General features: G+C 38.5%; 1 protein-coding gene and 1 long non-coding RNA gene across 6 annotated transcripts in view; both read left to right on the forward strand.

Moving 5' to 3' along the window:
• The window catches only part of LOC105495658 (peroxidasin like), a 507,670-nt gene that overhangs the window by 39,963 nt on the left and 447,881 nt on the right, over positions 1-19,826 (forward strand). The window lies entirely within an intron of this gene.
• Positions 258-15,973, forward strand: LOC139355843 (uncharacterized). The gene is made up of 3 exons (XR_011607032.1): positions 258-1,688; positions 8,678-13,548; positions 14,931-15,973. It is a non-coding gene; the product is annotated as an uncharacterized lncRNA (long non-coding RNA).

The raw sequence follows: 19,826 nt of genomic DNA on the forward strand, positions 1-19,826 counted from the left end.
GGCTTTCCCACCCACCCTCAAAATAGTTTACCAGAATCTTCTGAAAAAACAAATGGGATCCTCAAAAGTCCATGAGGTTCTCTGACACCACACAATTTTCCCAGAAAGCACAGGTATCCAGCCAGAAAAGAGAGAGTGGGGCATGTAAGGAGGTGTGGTCCAGTGGAGCAGCCATATATATATGTGTGTATATATATATATATATATATATATAGAGAGAGAGAGAGAGAGAGAGAGAGAGAGAGAGAGACCCAGAGCCAGGCAGTGCTGCTGGTTCATCAAAGAGAGTGAGAAACAGGAGGGAGGTGAGACGTGGTTGCAGGGTGAGTAACCTACGAGCTGAGCAGGAGAGGGAGGGACACCGAGGGGTGGTGTGGGCATGGAGGAAGAGGGACCATAGTGGACCCTCCCAACTGCTCCACTAGGCCACACCTCCTCACATGACCCACTCTCTCTTTTCTGGCTGGATACCTGTGCTTTCTGGGGAAATCGTGTGGTGTCAGAGAACCTCATGGTTTTATATATATATGTGTGTGTGTGTGTATATGTGTATATATGTGTGTATATCAGTGCCACAGCTGGAGGAGAGGCAGGCAGAGGAACCACGTGTGTGGACCAGTGGCCGAGGTGTGGAATCACGGGAGCACTTGCCACCCACAGGCAGCACCATCTGGTCCAGAAGCTTCATGCTCAGCTGCTTTCAGGTAGAAGAGCCCTGTCTCTTTCTCTCTGTCTCTTTCTGTCTGTCTCTGTTTCTGTTTCTCTGTCTCTCTCTCTTTTGTTTGTCTTTTTTCTTGTTCTCTGACTTTCTCTGCTTCTGTCTGTCTTTTTCTTTTTCTCTCTGTCTCTGTCTTTATTCTGTGCTCAAGGACTACCCCAAAAGCAAGTGATATACTTGCTGGGTCATCTTTCCTTAACTTCCCCAAAGATAGGGGTCTTTGGGCATCTGAGGGATAGCTGGTCAGGGAGCAGGGTCAGGAGCTGTCCCTGACACACCAAAGGGCACTTTGCATGTCACTGCAGGCCATGTGAAGATTACAGTAGGTAGATTGTGTTATTATTCATAATTTATATGTTTATTTTTCCTCTAAATTATAAGCTTCTGGTGTAGATAGAAAAGTGTACTCTTTATAACTCTCCTAATTCAATGTTTGCTGTAAATGAATGGATAAATGTAGTCTTTGTTTGCTGAAATTTGTCTTATAGGACGGCTGTGGATTGGCTTTGTTTGTTTTGAAACGTTCCCTTAACATTCTCTGTGGTGTTGAGATTTATCAGGAGCACAGAATGTTTCTTGTGTCACTTGGCAAATTTGGCTAGACATATTTTTATTTTGGATGTATTTTTGAAAATCAAACTGTAGGTCCATGGTTTTAAAACACTCTTCAGTTCTGCTATTGTTTTTGGCTTCCAGAGACAAGACTGATAGCAGCATGCTATGGAATGTGTGTCATTGTCTTTAGGATTCCAAGATTCTGCCATCGCTGCTGCTGCTGTCCATGTGTCTGTGATGGCTGGCGGGAACAGCACTTACATTTCGTGGGAAGATGGTGTGGTGTGCAGTAGTGGTCACTGTTGGAGAGATGTTTATGTCTTGTACATGAAGAGCTGCCCTCCCTCTGACAGCTGCCTGCCAAGCAGATCCATCTATCATTGACAGCAGGCAGCACATGGCTCACTGCCCCAAGGTATCCTGAAATATTTCTCCCAACTTTAACATGTTCATTATCTGCACCTTAATTTGCTATGAAGATATCTGTCTCACTGGTGATATGAGAGTGCGTAGCTGTTTTGACTTTAAATTAGGTGAGTAGTTCACATCTCAGATCCTGCTGAAGGCCTGTGCATTCTGATCAAGAGACAGGAGGAAACAGCAGGAGACACGGAAAGGATTATATAAAGACTGTTGCTTCCTGGACTCATGGACCAATGGGGAGAAAAGCCAGTTACATCTGTAACAAGCAAAAAACTGGAGGAAAAAACTCCTTTGGAGCAGAAGTCTGGACACCTCCGTCCCCATGCTGAACCCCTCCAGCTAAGCCAGTGTTCTTGCAGCCCTGTTTTCACTTTACTATTAGCTCCATGAAGGCCAAGGCTGTCTTTGTCACCTTGATCATAGCTGTTCAATCAGAGCTTGTTGAAAGAATGGTGTGGGGTGGTTTTGTTCCAAACTAGGCTCGTTCTGCCTGTTGAACAGTAAGCCAGTTGCTGACATGACAAGTTTGCAGTGGAGAAAATATTTTATTCACACGGCAGTTGAGTGAGGAGATGGGAGAACAGCTCTCAAATCTGTCTCCTTGGAGATGGGATTTTAGGAATATTTATGGGATAGAGGAGCAAGGTGATCTGAAGCATGGTGAAAGGTGATTGGGTATAAGGAAAAATGAGGTAATCAGGGATCTGTGCAAGTATAGTTGAGCTTCATAGCTCTTCATGGGATGCATGTTCGCAAAATAACATCATTACTAAGAGCTGAGGGTGGAGATTTTGGCCCTCTGACCTCAAAAGGTCACCCATTGGACATTCACTCAGGTCCAGTTGAAGGGTCAGTGGTCTCAACTGGGTTGAACTGGACAAAAGCTGACTCCATGTTCCTGAAAAACACCTTAAGCAAACATTTCCATGGTGACCTATGCATCGGAGATATTGTCTATAAGAAAGATGGTGGAAGTTTAGTTATAGATTATTTAGATACATGACTTTTAGCTACATGGTTTTTAAAATCAATTAAAAGCAAGTGACTGAGAACAAGCAAGGCAGGTCAAGTTTGGTGAGCCTAATCAGATTAACTTTCAGTTTCAGTTCTAATACATGGTGGTTCTAAGTTTGTGTTAGTATGAAATAGCTATGATTACATGTCAAAACATGTATCACAGGAAAAGAAGGCATCATTGAAGAAGTAGGACACAATCAAATTCTTAAAGGCACATAAGAGAGAACAGGCAAAGGCTTCACAGCAGGGTAATCAAGACTACCCGGAGGCTGGGGCTATTAGCTGTGAAGGCAGCATCAATTATCAAATATCATGAACCAGGGTGAAGTCTACTCAGCCACAAAGCCAGAAGTGGGAAGCAAGCTAAAGGTTGCTTCATGAGTTGGGGTAAGAGCAGAGGCAGGTGGCAGGAGCCCAGAGCTTGCACAGATTTGAGTTAATCAAGCTTTTCCAATATTTGAGCAGCATTTTGGAGTAATGATAGCTGTTGGACCAGTTTTATGAGAGTGGATGCAGGGCTGGCTGAATCTTCATGTGATTCTGGGTCTCAACTACAAATTCTGAGTAGCAGTTAGCATTTCTTCCCATATGAACTGTTGGGCACATAGTAAACCACTAATAAATGTTTGGTGGAATGACTTTGATATGACTCAAATAGAAAATGTGCAGTTCATTCCACAATTCTTCTGTTTACCAGTGATGTGCATTCCTTTTTTTTTTTTTTTTTTTTCTTGTGTTTTGAGACAGAGTCTCCCTCTGTCACCCAGGCTGGAGTGCAGTGACGCAATCTTGGCTCGCTGCAAGCTCTGCCTCATGGGTTCACGTCATTCTCCTGCCTTAGCCTCCTGAGTAGCTGGGACTACAGGTGCCTGTCACCATGCCTGGCTAATTTTTTTTTTTTTGTATTTTTAGTAGAGATGGGGTTTCACCGTATTAGCCAGGATAGTCTCGATCTTCTGACCTCGTGATCCACCCGATTCGGCCTTCCAAAGTGCTGGGATTACAGGTGTGAGCCACTGCACCTGACTGATGTGCATTCTTATTCATTCTGTTTTGGCCTAATTTATAATACATAGAATGGTGGTTGTTGAACATGCCTCACTTCTGTGTTTTGTAGTTACAATGTGAGTATGTGTGCACATATCTGCATATAAATGATTCAATCCAGCTTAGAGTTCACAGGTTCCTTTTCCTTTTCTCTTTTAAATTATTCATGGCTTGTTTTGAATGCTGAGAAAGCTGTTCCAGCCTTGTGTTAATATAATTATCTGAAAATTTAGAACTTGGTTGTTATTGACATCATGAGTTTTCTTATGAGTTCTTTTGTTCCCAGAAATTTCACTCTTATATAAACTTGAATATAATGAAGTTAACTTCCTATAATTTATTTACTCCTATTATAGCAGAAAGGTCACCAAATTTGACTTGAAACTCAGTTCATATAAAGACTCAATTATCAACTAGCTGTTGATCTTAAACAAGTCAGTTGAATTCTCTTGGCCAGAGGAAACACTTTTGGAATGGCAGAGCAAGGACTTTCAAAAATCCACTTCTCCACAAAAGCAAAAACAAACAAAACAAAACAAAAAAACTCTGGTAAAATCTGATAAAATAAATTTTTAAAAATCAGAAGTCTGGATATTAAAGGCTTGCAACAGTTCAAAGAACATTTATACAAAGTGACTGAATCTCAGTAAGAACAGTGAGCTTTATTCCCTGCTTTGTGATATTTTAACTTAGTTGATTCCCTTCGCTTTCTCTCCAGTTCCGCAGTAGCCTTGAAAACCAACAGCCTCACAGCCATGGTAACTCTGAAAATCAGGAGCCTAGAAACCACTAAAAGGAAAGAACAGGTTTGGAGATCCTAAACAAAGACCAATGATTTTCATTATTTGTCCTATCTGGAAACTTTCTGGAAAATTTGGATTCACAAATGTCTTTACTTGACTTCACTCATAACTATCTCTGCAACGCGGTATCCTCAGGGCTTTGGTTGAAAACATCAGCAGCAATTATTTAATATATCAAAGTAGCCCATGGCAGTGATACCAGTTAGGGCAAACAAGAGGATGGCCAAAAATCTTAAAAGGAAAATCTAGAAAATGAAACACCTCTGTAACAGGCTTTGAAAACATGTTTCTCTGACATATTCCAGAGGATCTAGAAGACCATGTAAATATGCAGTAAAGATTTGAAAAGAGTATCTGTAGGTGACCTTTGAGGCCCTACAAAACAGGAAGTGAAGACTAAGGCACAGTAGTAAGCTTTCAGAGTGTTGAAGGCATGCCTCAGGACATATACATATACAGCCCCTGAACAAAACATGGGAGACTGATTGGTTCAAGGTGTTTAAGGAAATCTCTGTCTAATAATTAGCTAACTAACAATTAGCTAACTGAGTAGAAACTTCAGTGACCTCATATGACAAAGAATACAGACTTTACAAAACTCATCCAAGAAAATCACTAAACAAGCAGCAAAAACACGAAAACTAGGAAGGGGTTCAGATTTTTAGAGTTGCCTTATTATATTATGTTAAATGTTCAGTTTTCACAGAGAAAGGAGGAGGGTAGAAGAAAGAGAGGGAGAGACAGAGAGAGAAAGGCAAAGAGGAAAAAATATAGGAAAGAGGAAAGTATGGCTCAAGCTTAGGAAAGGTAATCAATAGGAACTATCCATAAGAAAACTCAGATGTTGGACTAACTAGATAAAGACTTTAAATCAGCTGTTATAAACTTGTTCCAAGAACTAAAGGAAATTATATCTAAAGAATAGCAGGACAGACATAGGAATGATGTCTAACCAGATAGAGAACATCAGTAGAAGTATAAATTATTTAAAAAGTGTGAAGAAAAATGCAGAGACTCTAAACAGCTCTATGGGGTACCATCAAGGGCACCAACATACACATGATCATAGTTCTATGGAGATGAGGAGATGAGGGAGAGAAGGGGACAGAAAGAATATTTAAAGAAATAATTCTGGCCAGGCCTGGTGGCTCAAGCCTGTAATCCCAGCACTTTGGGAGGCCGAGATGGGCGGATCACGAGGTCAGGAGATCAAGACCATCCTGGCTAACACGGTGAAACCCCGTCTCTACTAAAAATACAAAAAACTAGCCGGGTGAGGTGGCGGGCGCCTGTAGTCCCAGCTACTCGGGAGGCTGAGGCAGGAGAATGGTGTAAACCTGGAGGGCGGAGCTTGCAGTGAGCTGAGATCCAGCCACTGCACTCCAGCCTGGGCGACAGAGCGAGACTCCATCTCAAAAAAAAAAAAAAAAAAAAAGGAAATAATTCCAACAAATTCCAAAATTTGATGAAAAACAATTATACACATCAAACAAGTTCAATGAACTCCAAGTAGGATAAACTCAGAGATCCATCCCTAGAAACACCATACTCAATCTGTTGAAGATATCTTTTTTTTTTTAAAAAAAAGATGTATCACAAATAAAATAATCCTCATTAAAACTAATAGCTGATTTCTCATCATAAACCATGGAGACTTCAGGCAGTGGGATGACATATTCAAAGTGTAGAAAGAAAGTGACTGTCAACCAACAATTGCATATCCAGCAAAATTATCCTCCAAGAGTGAAGGAAAATTAGGACATTCCCAGATAAACAAATATGGAGAGGATTAATCACTAGCAGACCTGCTCTACGAGATATGCTAAAGTGAATTTTTTAGGCTGAAATAAAGGACTCTAACCAGTTCTTCAAATCCATACACAGAAAAAGCACTGCAAAGTATACTACATAGGTAAAAGTATAAATGTATTTTTGTTAGTAACTCTTTTCTTCTGATTTAAAAGAAAACTGGATAAAATAATAATGACAAAATGCTGTTGATGGATTTTAAATATACAGAGGTGAAATTTGCATGACAATAGTAATATAGAAGAGTGGGAAGGGAACAGAGCTGTAGAGCGAAATTTTTTCTATACTATTAAAATTAAGTTGGTATTAATGTAAATGAGTTGTTTAAAATGTTAACTGTAATCCCTAAGAAAACACCTCCAAAACTATAGTAAAGGAATACAGGAGAATTAAAATGCTACAGTAGAGAATTTTGATTTTACAAAGAAGTAGGCAGTAATGGAGGAATAGAGGAACAAAAAGATATGAGACATACAGAAAACAAAAAGTAAATGGAAGGTGTAAATCCCACTTTATCTTTATTTATAACAATATTAATGAAATATAATACAAATTAATATAATCAAACCTTATTAATAGTTGTATTAATTATTTAATAATATAAATGGATTAAACTTTCTAATCAAAGCCAGAGATTGGCAGAATGCATTAAAAAGCATGAACCAACTATATGCTATTAATGAGACACACTTTGACTTCAAAGACAAATAAGTTGAAAGGAAAAGAATGAAATAGTGTTGTATTAGTCAGTTTTCATGCTGCTGATAAAGACATACCTGAGACTGGGTGATTTATAAATGAAAAGAGATTTAATGGACTCACAGTTCCACATGGCTGGGGAGGCCTCATAATGATGGTAGAAGATTAAAGGCATGTCTTACATGGTGGCAGGCAAAGAGAATGAGATCCAAGCCAAAGGAGTTTCCCCTTATAAGACCATCAGATCTTATGAGACTTATTCACTACTACAAGAATAGTATGGGGGAAACCACCCCCATGGTTTAATTATTTCCCACCAGGTCCCTCCCACAACATGTGGGAATTATGGGAGCTACAGTTCAAGGTGAGATTTGGGTGGGGACAGCCAAACCATATCAACTGTGCAAATAGTAACCAACAGAGAACTGTAGTGGCTGTAGTAATATCAGACAACATAGAATTGAAGACAAATTTATGCTAGAAACAAAGGACACTGTTTTAAAATAATGAAATGGTTAGTTCATCAGAAAAACACAATAATTACATATGCACTCAATAATAAATCCCCAAAACACATGCAATAAAAATAGATTGAACTGAAGGTGAGAAATAGACAATTCAACAGTAATAGTTGGAAACTTCAATACTTCAATAATGGATAGAATAACTAAGTGGAAGATCAAGTAAATAGAAAACTTGAACAACACCATAACGCAGCTAGACCTAACAGACATCTATGTAATGCACCATTCAGCTACAGCAGGGTACACATTTTTCTCAGTGCACGTAAAACATGCTCTAGGATAGTTCGTATGGTAGCCCATATAACAAGCCTCACTAAATTAAAAAGGACTGAAATAATACAAATGTAAAGTATGATCTCTAACTACCTGGAATATAATTTGAAATCAATAATAGAAGGTAAATGGGGGAATTAACAATTATGTGGAAATTAAACCAAAACACATCTAAATAAACAATGATTCAGAGAAGAAATATTAATGGAAAATATTAATGGAAATATTAATAGAAAATACTTTAAGATGAATGAAAATAAAAACATAATGACATTTATAGGGTGGAGCTGCAGTCATGGACAGAGAGGTATTTGGAATTGTAAATGCCTATATTAAAAAAAATGACATCAAATCAATAAACTTTCACTTAAAAAAAGAACTAGAAAAAGAAGGGCAAACTAAACCCAAAGCAAGCAGAATGAAGGAAATCATAAAGATCAAAGCTGAAATAAATGAAATAGAGACTAGAGAAAAATAGAGAAAATCAACAAAACCAAAAGTTTGTTATTTAAAAAGGTCAAAAAATAGACAAATCTTTAGCTAGACCAAAAAGGAGAGAGAGTGAGAAGACTCAAATTACTACAAATTACTAGAGTCAGGAATAAAGAGAGGACATTATTTCTGAAATTATAGAAATAAAAGGGATTATAAGGCAATATGATGAACAAATTAGATAATTGAGATGAGATGAACAAATTCCTGGAAAGGCACAGACTACCAAAACAGACTTAAGAAGTATTAGAAAATCTGAGTAGATATAACTATAACAAGTAAAGAGATTAAATTAGTAATTTCAAAAATTCTCATAGTTATATCCCAGGTCCAGGTGGCTTTGCTGAAGAATTCTACCACACATTTAAAGGATAATTAATAATTCTTCACAAATTTTTCCAAAAAACTGAAGAAGAGGAAATATGATTTGGCAAAAAAAGGTCGTAAGTATTAATTCATGCTACAACATGGATAATATTTCAAAACATTTTGCTAAGTGAAAGAAGCCAGTCACAAACACTACATATTTTATGATATCATTTATATAAATATCTGGAATAGACAAATGATAGAGACAGAAAAGCAGGTTAGTGATTTTCTAGGGCTGGGTATAAGGGACAATGGGGGAATTTCTGCTAATGGATATGGAGTTTCTTTATGGGTGTTGGAAATATTCTAAATTTAGGTAGTGGTGATGGTTGTACAACTATGTCAATATGCTAGAAATCACTGAATTGTACATTTTAAATATATACATTTTATGCAAAGTATATCTCAAGAAAGCTGTTACACTTTTTTTTTTTTCTCTTTGCCTTGTTTTCTCATTTGAAAGATGAGAGGGCTGGGTTGATTATTATATAGCTTCTGGTGATGAAAAGCATCAAACTCTGTAAGATGATTTTAAGTGATTTATTCTAAGGCAAATATGAGTGACAATGGCCCATGACACAGCCCTCAGGAGGTCCTGAGAACATGTGCCCAAGGTGGTCGGGGCACTTTGTTTTATTTATCTTAGGAAGACATGAGACATTAATCAAATACAGTTAAGAAATATATTGATTTGGTTCAGAAAGGTGGGACAACTCAAAGTGGGGGCTTTCACGCTATAGGTAAATTTAAACATTGTCTGTTGACAATTGGTTGAGTTTGTCTAAAGACCTGGGATCCACAGAAAGGAATGTTCAGGTAAAACATAAAGGATTGTGGAGACCATGTTTTATTGTGCAGAGGAAGCTCTCAGACAGCAGACTTCAGAGAGAGGAGCAGGTTGTAAACTGTTTGTTATTGGACTTAAAAGCTTGCCTGACTCTTAGTTGATTATCTCCTGGATCTGGGAAGAAAGGAAGGAAAACAAAGGGGGAAGGGGATTCTCTATAGAATGTGGAGTTTTCCCGTAAGAGACTTTGCAGGGTAATTTCAAGGTATGACAAGGAAATATATTTTGGGGTTAAATATTTTTTTCCTTGTCTCATAATGTTATGCCAGAGTCAGATTGAAAAGTAAGTCACAATATGTATTTGGTGAGAATTTATGGTTTATAGGGCATGACTCCCAGGCCCCTAAGAATTTAGGTAAGATAAAAAAAATCAGAGCTATAGTCCTCATTTCTTCCAGCTCATTTATTCGATGGATGTATGCCTTTGAAGTTATACTGACATAAATCTTAAAAGTAGAGCTCTATTTACTCATTGTTTTATTTTCAGTTTACTTTTGTTTCCCATGTTCTCTGTTAATCCTACACTCTAAGATTCTCTATCTCCCAGTTGCTCTGTAGAGTACAGAAACATTTCACAGCTTCCAAAAAATGCACACTTATTTAGAAATTAGTGTGTGTGCATGCAATACATTCTGAGTTTAAAAGAGAATTTTAATCTAGCAAGAGAAATGATTTAAATAAGGTGAATTTTTCCATTATATTTATTTTTTTTCACTAAGCATCTTTGGAATACCTTTTCTCAGACAATAAACTCCAGAGGCACTAAAGTAAGTGGAATATTTCAGATAAGGTAAGTACAGTCATCACAGGTGGAAGTACATTTTAAAAGAGAATACCAGAAAACCTCGCTTTAAATTTTAACTCTGACATGAGCAAGTCTATTAAGAGCTTTAAATCTTAGCTTTTTGTTGTAAATATACATTATATATGCATATTATACATATTTGTATATGCATACATAAAAACTGTGAGGCATACCCTTAATATTTATCAGGGGTAATAATAACATAATGGCTGACAGTTATTGACCACTGGATATGAGCTAAGAAATTCATGCATACAGTCTCATTTAATCCTCAAAAGAATCCCTTATAGTAGAAATTATTTCTCATCCCGTTTTACAGATGAGTAAAACCAAAGCCATTCGGTTAGCAAGTATCAGGAACAGAGCTGTTAGCTTCTAGGAAATGTTCTTCATAATACATTCTCAGCAAATGCCCTGAGATTTTGGGGAACCCTGTTGTTTGTAAATATCAGGTAATGCCTCTCATTCAATTCAAGGACATACTAAAAAGTTTAAGTGATTTCAGGCTGGGCGCGGCGGCTCAAGCCTGTAATCCCAGCACTTTGGGAGGCCGAGGTGGGCAGATCACGAGGTCAGGAAATCGAGACCATCCTGGATAACACAGTGAAACCCTGTCTCTACTAAAAATACAAAAAAAAAAAAAGAAAGAAAAAAAAAATTAGCCGGGCGTGGTGGCGGGCGCCTGTCGAACTAGCTACTTGGGAGGCTCAGGCAGAAGAATGGCATGAACCCGGGAGGTGGAGCTTGCAGTGAGCTGAGATCGCGCCACTGCACTCCAGCCTGGGTGACAGAGCGAGACTCGGTCCCAAAAAGTATAAAACAGAAAAGTTTAAGTGATTTCCTTCAGGCTAACCATGAACCTGGCTGGGAACAGGGATTTCACCATGAACTAAAGCACACAAGTATTACTGACATAAAGAGACAAGGGGAATTTCGAACTTACTTTGGAATCCCAATGTGCACCAATGACTATGGGCACTCTTTGCTGGTACAAATAGTGGATGTTAAATGCTAAAGTTTTAAAATGCCACCAGTTCACATTATTGTAAAAACTGCTTTATAAATGATGTGCTATTCAAATAGAAGGTGATCTAAATCTCATTGCAATACATTAATATTACATGGAGTTAGAAAGTTCAAGCACTTTATCAAACAGCAAAATTTGCATTTGAGTATATGAGTAAGTCAGAGTACATGTTTGTCTCATACCCTGTGACAAATTTCCAAGGGAGGATTTATTTTATTTCTGTGCTCTGAATGTTTATTTAGAACACAATGCTACTCACTGTAATTTCACAATAGCTCTTTTTTTTTAAGCTCAATAAACGATACTACTTTGTGAGCTTTACTAACTTCACTAACTCTCTTACTCCTTCCTACTGGTGTAGCATCTTACACTAAACACCAGCTAGAATGTGGAGTTAGGCAATCAAGTGTGAAACTTAACTGGTACTTGTGTAAATATTAAAATATACTTTTACTCTTTAAACTTGTTAAGGATGAGAGATTTTCAAATTAGTCTTGACAAGGAGTCAGTTTTTGATGGACTTCAGAGTTTTAACATATGAAAGTGCATTTTTTTGTTTATAAAATATAAACACCAACAAGGATAGCTTGGGTTCTGAGCTGATTGTTAGGAAATTTGAGTTTCTTCCTTTACCTGGAGAAGAGTAGCCTCAGAACTGGTAGAGAAGTTTGCCAGGGGCCTTAAGTGGACCCCCAAGAAACAGCACCTGAGCATTTGGGGCGGCTGAGGTCAGCAGGATTTACTGAGGACCATTGGTGCCCTGAGCACATTGCCTTGGCTAATTCATCCTTGTAACAACCCTGTCACCAAGCAAGATATTTCACTGGGCAGGAAATGAAGACCCATGTTAAATTAAATGTTCAGACATCTGTCTAGGAAACTGGAGCAGGTGGAGAACTCGGCTCCTTTGACGTTCGGTCAAGTATAAGAATGATGTAATTTGTGTTCTTCTTGCTTATTGCTATTTAGTTTCTTGCAGCACAGCTATTAAAGCATGACAAATGAATGGTCATCTCTGGAAGTATTTTTAAATGGAGAACTAATCCATCAGTCATTCTTGCCTGAGGAGGATTCTCCGCTCTCCTACCCTCTCTCTCTCCCTCCAGTATTTAGGGCTTGCCTATTTTGTGCTGGTCAGAGTGCTTCATGGCCCTCCCCTGTGGCTCTCACACTCAAATCGGGAACATAGATAATCAAGAGAAAACGATCAAATACAGAGTGCAAATTCTGAGACGTCCTATGCAGGAAGCGGAATGCAGTGAGGGGACACTGCTGGCAGGGGGATGAGCTTATTTAGCAACTTCATCAGGGCTGGCCTGCCAGAGAAGGTGGCATTTAAATTGACGCTTTCAGACAGAGGAGGCAGCCAAGCAGAGATGTGAAGTCTAAGGCAGGAATAAATTTGGACAGAAAGAGGGCAGGGAGGTTGGCTGGAGCTTAGTGGCTGTGGGAGAGTATCACAAGACTGAGTAGATGAGGTACCTTCTTCAACCTACCCAGGGCAAACAAAGAACCCCTGGGAGCCTGTGTACATCAGGTCCAGTGCTCGGTGCTGGCACAGAGCACCCTGAAACGCTGACTCCTATTCTCATGATCCATTCTATTCCAGCCCCAAGAAATGCTTCTCCCCATGTCTTGCTCTTTGTCCTCAAAACAAAAGGTGATACTGAGTTTCCAAATCTGTCAAGATTCATGGCAGATTGTAGCAGTGGCAACACTGGAGAGAGTCACTGCTTTGGCGCTCAGGGAGGATTAGAGCTGTGGAAATTTGTAGGTAAGAGAAAACACAAGCACATTAACTAGCTGTATGATTCCATTTTTACACTTCTGTAGAGACCTGCCTGAGACTGGGTGATTTATAAAGGAAAGAGGTTTAATTGACTCACAGTTCTGCATGGCTGGGGAGGCCTCAGAAACTTACAATAATGGTGGAAGATGAAGGGAAAGCAAGGCACCTTCTTCACAAGGTGGCAGGAAGGACAATGCATCGAGGAGGAACTACCAAACGTTTATAAAACCATCAGATCTCATGAGAACTCACTATCACGAGAACAGCCTGAAGAAAAACACCACCGTGATCCAATTATCTCCAGCTGGTCTCGCCCTTGACACATGGGGATTATAAGGATTATAATTCAAGGTGAGATTTGGGTGGGGACACAAAGCTTAACCATATCACTTGTCAAATCCCTTCCCTCAGATAGCGTGAAATAGCATTCTAATTCTTGCAAAGTGTTTTTTCCATGTATTGTTGAACATCTATTTCCTTGCATTTCTTTATGAACCAAATATGGTCGGGAATTACTCATACATTAGCATGGAATTTGTGATAGTTGCACATGGTGGCTAAGGAATATTAGACAATTCATCTTATTCTTAAATTCACAATATTCTTACTTTCATATATATGTATGTTTAGCTATAATATGTGTGAGATGAGATACAGATTCTCTCCACCGGTGACTATGAAGACCTTGAAAGTTTAATTACAAATAGCTTTACTTTTGTAAAAATATTTAATAAGATGTAATTAAATCTTCATAAGAAAAAGATTTTCGGCCGGGTGCGGTGGCTCAAGCCTGTAATCCCAGCACTTTGGGAGGCCAAGACAGGCGGATCACGAGGTCAGGAGATCGAGTCCATCCTGGCTAACACGGCGAAACCCCGTCTCTACTGAAAAAAAACAAAAAAAACTAGCCGGGCCAGGTGGCGGGCGCCTGTAGTCCCAGCTACTCGGGAGGCTGAGGCAGGAGAATGGCATAAACCCGGGAGGCAGAGCTTGCAGTGAGCTGAGATCCGGCCACTGCACTCCAGCCTGGGCGACAGAGCGAGACTCTGTCTCACAAAAAAAAAAAAAAAAAAGAAAAAGAAAAAGATTTTAGCTTCATTTCAATAAATTTGATTTAAAATTTGACTTTATTATTTATATTTGCCTTTAATTTTAAGGTAGTTTATATTATTTAAAAAACTTTTCAAAGTACATGAAAAATATATATTCAGTTTTTTACGTTTAATTGGTATTTTCATGAGAATATATTCAAATTTTGTAGTCTTTGGATACAATTACAGTTTTAAAAGTTCTTTAGATCACTAAGAATAAGTTCATGTCAAGATGGGGCTAGAAATAGAAGACAAAAATAGAGCTCAGAAAAGGGGCGGAAGCAGCAGAAAAAAACCAAAGAAATTCAGAGGCAATCTGCTTACATTTTTAAATTCCTGAAACAATGAAAAAAAGAGTAGGCTTCTGTCAAGCATGACCCATATAAAATTTGCAAAGAGTACATAACACATTTTCCAGATTTAATTACTGATCAAAGTAACAAAAACAAGCCAATTGGACATTGCAAATTATTTAGACTTTTGCTACTGGCCATAACAATGGAGATGAGCAAGAAAATTTTTCTCATCATATGCCATGTAATCAGGTCTGATAAACTCCTTTATATTTTTTATAAGCAAAGTTTGAAATGCTAATCAAAATCACAAGAATAAATCAAAAAAGTGTTCCCATCTAATTTCCAGCTTAGAAGCAGCAAAGGCAGCTGGGCCAGCTGATAGACAAGGAACGCTGTCCTCCCAGAACTAGCCACGGGTGCAGATGATGGGCACTACGGAGCCTGCTGTCTTACAGAAGCTGATCCTGGAGGGTGCCTTTCAATCCTCGATATCAGCAGGATTTCTTTTAGAAAGCAATCTGATTCAGATTAATGACTGCAATTTTTCACTGGATGGAAAACAAGTCTAGAGGAATTGACCTTTATTTTAAGTTCAAAGATAGTACATCCTTGTTACTACAGTTGCATGTTTTATAGCCAATCTTCAAGGCCAGCTTTGGGTAATGAAGTTCTTTGTGATGGAAGCACTTAGGTTCTTGATAAAGTGAATATTAAAAAAATCACTATCAGAGAAAAGTATACCTGATACAATGACTAGAACTGAAAAATTATGAACAAATAGCAAAACAATTAGTACCATTTGATGAAAAGAAGTAATAGCCAATATAAAACTTTGGTATGATGTTCTAAACATACAAATGTCCAATATTTAGCCAAACATAATGATACTTCTTTTGACATTGACTATCCAACATTTCTTGAGAAGAATGGATAGTTTCTAAGTCTAAAAGACATGGTTTTGGAATTTGAGGGTAGAATGTCTGAACATGTAGTACAGATTAGAAAAATAAAACAAATTAAAACTATCTAAAATGGCAAAATAAAAATGAAACTATCTTTTAATGCATAATGAAGTGAGAAAAAAAATTAACATAAAATGATTTTTAAGGATTTTTTTTCTAAATTGGAAGATATTTCATGTGATACATCTAAAGTAACATAGCGGTAAAATATAAGGATATTAGAAAAAGGAAATGGAGATATTTGCATTACTATGAAGCTTCCTGTAGAAATAATTCCAAAACTAATTTATATAGATACTATTTTCTCACCACTATAGACTGAGATGTCTTAATTACAGGTTTTCTATGAAATATTTCAGCAAAGAAAAATTTGAAAAAATTTGGAAGTATTGTATGGGTTCAGGCATTTCTTTTTCTTTCTCTCTTTCTCTTTCTTTCTTTCTTTCTTTCTTTCTTTCTTTCTTTCTTTCTTTCTTTCTTTCTTTCTTTCTTTTTTTTTTTTTTCTGTGACAGGGTCTTACTGTGTCACCCAGTCTGGAGTGCAGTCATGCTATCTGAACTCACTGCAACTTCTGTTTCCCGGGCTGAAGCCATTCTCCCACCTCAGCCTCATGAGTAGCTGGGACTACAGGTGCACCACCTTGCCCAGCTAATATTTGTATGTTTTGCAGAGATGGTGTTTTGCCTTGTTGCCCAGGATGGTCTCGAACTCCTGACCTCAAGTGATCTGCCCACCTTGGCCTCCCAAAGTGCTGGGATGACAAGGGTAAGCCACTGCACCCAGTTGAATTCAGATTTTTTTAAAGAGATGGTGTGATTTATAATACATGTGATACTCATGTATTATATGATACATTTTAAAATATTATAGTTTTTTCCTAGGATAATGATAATTTTATTTGCAACCTGTCCTTAGAATTTCTAATTCCATTGAAAGTAATAGAAAAAACCGCAATTACTTTTGCACCAACCTAATATATGTAAAATCTAATTTTTTCTGAGTCTAAATATCGCCTAAAAATAAAGAATTTTATTGACAGTTGCTGCTGACTTAGCAGAATGATATTTCTCTATGGTGAAATAAACTACCGTGATTCAAGAAAGATGGCCTAGTTTTAGCACTGCTCTCAACAGAACAAAATTACATGGAAAATTTTGACTGTGAACACACAGTGACTTTGTTAATAAAAAGGAAAAATACAAATTTGACAAAATATATAGATGAACATTTATGAGTTGTGTGTGTCTTGATTTTCTTACTCATCTACCGTCACAGCACATCATAGGGACGTCTCAAAACCGCATAATAGGCTGAGCATGGCGGCTAATGCCTGTAACCCCAGCACGTTGGGAGGCCGAGGCGGGTGGGTCACCTGAGGTCAGGAGTTTGAGACCAGCCTGACCAATATGGCAAAACCCGTTTCTACTAAAAATACAAAAATTAGTCGAGTGTGGTGGTGGGCGCCTGTAATCCCAGCTACTCAGGATGCTGAGGCAGGAGAATTGCTTGAACCCAGGAGGTGGGAATTGCAGTCAGCCGACATAGTGCCCCTGCACTCCAGCCTTCCAGCCTGGGCGACAAGAGCGAGACTCTGTCTCAAAAAAAAAAAAAAAAAAAAAAAAAAAAAAAAAAAAAATCATTCTATTCCATCATCATGAGTATTTGACCATGACTCTACCATTTTAACATTTTGTCATTATGAAGGTATACTTCTCAAGATAGGAGAATAGAACATATTTTATTTACAGTTTAATTTACTACATTTCACTGCTTAGATGTATGGTATGGGGTCCATCTGTCCTTTTGTTCATACTCTACAGATGTTAGAGGCCAGCCTGAATGGTGGAACTTTCATCATTTCCTGTGTTCTCTCTTGTATTCTCTAGTAACTCGTGCAGAGTAAGCATTTAATAAGTGTTTGCAGTGCAGGGTGCTGCGGGTCATACCTGTAATCCCAGCTACTGGGGAGTCTCAGGCAGGAGAATCCCTTGAGGCCAGGAATTTGAGGCCATTATAGGCCACATGGTGAGACCACATCTCTCTAAAAAAATTTTTTTTTAATGCTGAATGAACAAATATTGCCTTCTCCTACTTCTCTAAAAACTACTTGTTAAAAATCACCTGTCAGAATTAACTTGACTTTCAACTGGGTGCGGTGGCTCACGCCTGTAATCCCAGCACTTTGGGAGGCTGAGGCAGGCCGATCAGGAGGTCAGGAGATCGAGACCATCCTGGCTAACACGGTGAAACCTCGTCTCTACTAAAAATACAAAAAATTAGCCGGGCACGGTGGCGGGCGCCTGTGGTCCCAGCTACTCAGGAGGCTGAGGCAGGAGAATGGCATGAACCCGGGAGGCGGAGCTTGCAGTGAGCCGAGATGGCACCACTTCAAAAAAAAAAAAAAAAAAAAAAAAGAAAAAGAAATGACTTGACTTTCAAGGCTTAGATGAACTAGCTCATTCTCAGGGAAACCTTTTTTATTCCCTTCAGCCAGAAGCCATGGCTTCTCCCCTGCCCTTGGGCAGGCTTCACATCGGGGTAGCATCCTACGGTGGGTTTCTTTTGTGTACTCTCAGCACCACCTGCAATGGGATCAACAGCCCCTAAGGGCACACACAACCACACTGCCCAGTGCCCACAGGATTTGGCACCTGGGTATTCATTACATTTTTTTTCACTGACAATCTACATTTTAAAGAGATTGGTATGAATAAATTCCTATAGTAAAATCCTCTTTCCTCCAGATATGTGAAATAAGAACTTCCACTTTTATCTTGTTGCATCTAGGCTTTGAAAGTCATTTTGTAGCTTTGTATTAAATACACACATAACAAACACTGTACATTTTCTGAGACTGAGAATAGTTTTGACAAAACTTTCTGTATAAATCCTTGGGGCTTGTTATCAAAATAGCTAAGAAAAGAATGTAGAACTATGCCTCAGGTCTCTAGAGGCTTGATAATCGAGATACGTAATTTCAGGGCCAGAGGCGTATTAATCGGTTGAGGTTAAGTGAGACTTTCATCAAGTCAGACAAAGGAATGCCCACTGTATGTAAGGGGGCCAAGCTGCAGTGCAGCCAGGCTGTGGGTCAGTATCTCTCAGCCTTCCTGATTTAATTGTACATCTGCTTCTGGTACCACCTTTGCCCTGTTTGCTGTAGATGATCAGCTTTCATCTGCTATAATTTCCTCATGGTTTATTCCCCATTATATACTGATTTCTTTTTCATTTTCCTTCTTTGTAAGGGAATCTTCCCAATATGACCTTAGCTGAATTTATCTCTGTTCTTTTTATTCTGCTTGCTTCAGGCAAAATATATCTATATATATATATGAACCGGATCACCAATGAACCTTTTAGTGTGAGACGCGCAGGTTAAAGTATTTCATTGAGTTCCTGTTTAAGGATGATCGTGCGATACTACGGATCAGAATGAACACATAAAAAGATACTCTTCTTTTTGATTAAAAGGCAATTCCAAATGAATTATGTCAGTTTACTTGAAATACATTCTCATCCTCCAACTGATAGAATGAGGGATTATTATAATTCTTGTGGCTCCCTACTCTTTCCTTCAGTACACTCTTTGTTAAGGATTCTGCCTAGTATTCATCAATCATCTCCCACCTGGGAAATCATGTGACAATAGCTTAAACAGGGAAATGAGTGATTCGTATTCAAAAATACCTTTTTTTTTTTTTTTTTAAATAGCCATAGCACATTATGGCTTTGGATAAACTGAAATGGACAATGGAAAGGGGAATTTGACTTCTCCAGAAACTATATTCCCTGTTAGATGTTATGCAATCAAGAGAAATACGTTTGTAGGTCAAATCTGTGCTCTGAATAATAATTGTGCTATTCCATATTTACTATTCCATTGTAAATGGCCAAATACTCACTGATGTGCAGGACGAATGGCACCGGCTGGAGACAGCCGCATGTTGGCAGTCGCCGCGAAGCCTTTCCCCAGGACTCTGGCAGACACCTTGGTCTTAATCTGAGACATCACAGCTATCCCATTTGTAGACATTTGTGCCCCTGGGTATGCCTCACACCTGCTCATTCTCTGTGAGCAGACTTTATAATGTGGAAAGTATTCACGAGGAGTTGAGAGGTGACCACCAAATTAACTTCCATCTGCCATCAAAGTCAAGATTTTTCCTTCAATGCCAAACAGATTCCCTGAGGTATAACTTGATGCTTTCTTATAGTACAAATATCACTAAAGGCATGAACAGTAATTTTAAATAAGAGGGGCATTGGGAAAATGAAC

Source organism: Macaca nemestrina, chromosome 8 (assembly GCF_043159975.1).
Source record: "Macaca nemestrina isolate mMacNem1 chromosome 8, mMacNem.hap1, whole genome shotgun sequence".
Taxonomy (NCBI): Eukaryota; Metazoa; Chordata; class Mammalia; order Primates; family Cercopithecidae; genus Macaca; species Macaca nemestrina.